We start from the raw sequence: 2,656 nt of genomic DNA, 5'->3' as shown, positions 1-2,656 counted from the left end.
GTTAACATATACAGAAAATTTGGAATGAAAAAAAAAAGAAACAAAGAAACCAAAAAATAAAATCCGAAAAAGAAACAAAATAACCAAAAGAAAAATGAAAATGAAAAATAAAACCAAAGAAACAAATGCAAAAGGACTGAAAACAATAAAAACAGAGAAGAAAAATGAAAACAAAACAAAAGAAAACAAAGAAAAAAGGAAAAAGAAGAAGAAAACAGAATAAAATGGAGAGAGAAAAAACTGGAAACCAGTATAAAACCCGGATCTTTTACTTCTAGTAGGTTGCGCCCAACTTATTTAACACAAACTCGATGTTGGCTCATGACTAATAGTGCTATGAAGCAACAAGGAGATCCTCGGTTCGATCCCCCGAGCGCTGCCTTTTTTACTTTATTTGTCGCAATATGCGCTAGTGGGCCGGCCCGATTAACCGAGACGCTTCAGCGAGAGAACCTTTGGTCTCGTTGAATGCAAGATATAGCTCTCATGTTTTTGTTTGGTTTCTTATTCTCTCGACCGAGTTGGGAGCTATATTGAGTCCACCTGGGGCGTCACGAGGAATTTGAGACCAGTGTGCAAAATGGAAACGATGCCCTAAAAATTTAAAACTTGATATAACCAAGGAACCAATATAACGAGAGCATATATCCAAGTCGAGTCGTTAGGCGGGTACAAGTGCAGAGTGCTTCCTGCTCCCGTGCCCTGACTTCGTGTCGACAACGACCGATTGCGTAGTACATTTGTCAAGCGTTGGTCAAGTGTCAGACGTGATAGTGGATCGCACATCCTGTGATTGATCAGAGTTTTGACTGTCAATTTCTATTGAATACAAGTTTTTTTTCTTCATACAAGCATTCTTACAAACACCATGCAAACAAACACACTCCATTCCATGACATAAACTCACAATATACACTCCAAAGCAAGTAATCATCATTGGAAGCATATAATCTCACTATATACAACAAATTGCACAACTATAGAGAGAAAATTTAGAAGAAAGAAAGAAATAACATAACAGAAAAAGGACATGAGGGAGGGAGAAGGGCAGAGTGATTACCTGACCGGGGCAGAGACAAGTTGGCGTGGTAGCTACCACTTTGGATGATGAGACATAGGAGAATGAGGCTAGTGCAAGTGTGCAACGAAGGGGATAGGCCCATATGGAGCACAGAAGGCTGGCACGGGGTGCGGCTGCCCGGGACGAGTTGCTTGGAGTAGCAGCAGGGGAAGCCGGAATCCTATGCACCCATTTTCTCCTGATGTCATAGTGACGTCACGGCCACAGCCACCTTTTTCTTGACGGTTCTCCAACCAGACAAGTGGTTCATCAAAAGAGTTGACAAGCTTAGGAGAAACTTCCTTTAGGAGTCGGAGGATGCATCGGCTGGTGGCAAAAGCCTGGTAAGCTGGGCACAGATTTGCTCCCCCAAAAAATATGGAGGCCTTGGGGTGAAGAACATCGACTGTTTCAGCAGGTCGCTTCGGTTGCGCTGGGAGTGGTTTAGATGGGATGATGTTGATCGGCCTTGGAAGGGTTCCCCCACACCAACTGATGCCGTGGACAAGCAACTTTTCTCGAGCTGCACCTCAATCCAAGTGGGAGATGGACGCCTCGCAATCTTCTGGACGGATCGATGGCTACATGGGGAAGCACCCTGCACTGTCGCGCCGGAGATTTTTAAGCTTGCCAGGTTCAAGAGACTTTCAGTCAGGGAGGCTCTTGTAGCAGGCCGGTGGATGCATGGTACGCAGAGGATGAACACCGAGGCGCAGATGACTGAATTCGTCAGGTTGTGGAACATGCTTCAAACGGTAATGCTTGCGGACTCAAAGGATCAGATTGGATGGTCTATAACTGCAAGTGCAAAATACTCGGCCTCCGCTGCCTATGCAATTCTGTTCGTGGCTAGGATTGAACAACCGGGGTTGGAAAAGGTCTGGAAGTGCAGAATGGAAGGCAAGGTTAAGTTCTACATATGGCTGCTCTTACAAAACAGAAACTGGACTGCGGATCGGCTTCGTTTCAGAGGATGGCCTCACAATGAAAAATGCAAATTATGCGACCAGGAAGAGGAAACAGCTATGCACTTAACTCTGCAGTGCTATTTCGCCAAGGAGGTGTGGTGTCAATTTCAGAGAACACATAGCACAATGTGCGTTGCTGCATCAACAACCTCCTCAATAGAAGACTGGTGGACTAGGCTCTGCGCCGCCCCGGGTGGGCGGGGCAGGGTCCATGAGGGGATCACTTGGGCGGCATACACCGCTTGGAACTTGTGGAAGGAGCAGAATAGGAGGGTGTTTGAGCAAAAGGAACTAACGGCAATAGGGGTTTCAACACTAATTAATAATGATGTTTCCCTGTACCGAGCAACGAAGGAGTCTCCTATAACTACAGAGATGTAGCCAGAGTGTGTGTATGTTTTCAGCGTGTGTGTTGTTTTCCTGCCAACCTCTCCTGGTGGCAACATGTTGTATGTTCTGACCCCCTCTTACCTATAATGCAAAGGCAGAGCTCCTGCTATTCTCGTCAAAAAACATAGTGAAGGGAGACGGAATCGAAGTTACATACGACCAGGAGATGTACAAACGAAATGGTAGAGTACTGATTCCCATGTGTTTTCTTTCAAAATGAGTTGTTTTCATGGTTTTG

This window comes from Triticum dicoccoides, chromosome 1B, assembly GCF_002162155.2.
Source record: "Triticum dicoccoides isolate Atlit2015 ecotype Zavitan chromosome 1B, WEW_v2.0, whole genome shotgun sequence".
Lineage (NCBI taxonomy): Eukaryota > Viridiplantae > Streptophyta > Magnoliopsida > Poales > Poaceae > Triticum > Triticum dicoccoides.
This window is presented reverse-complemented; position numbering follows the sequence as displayed.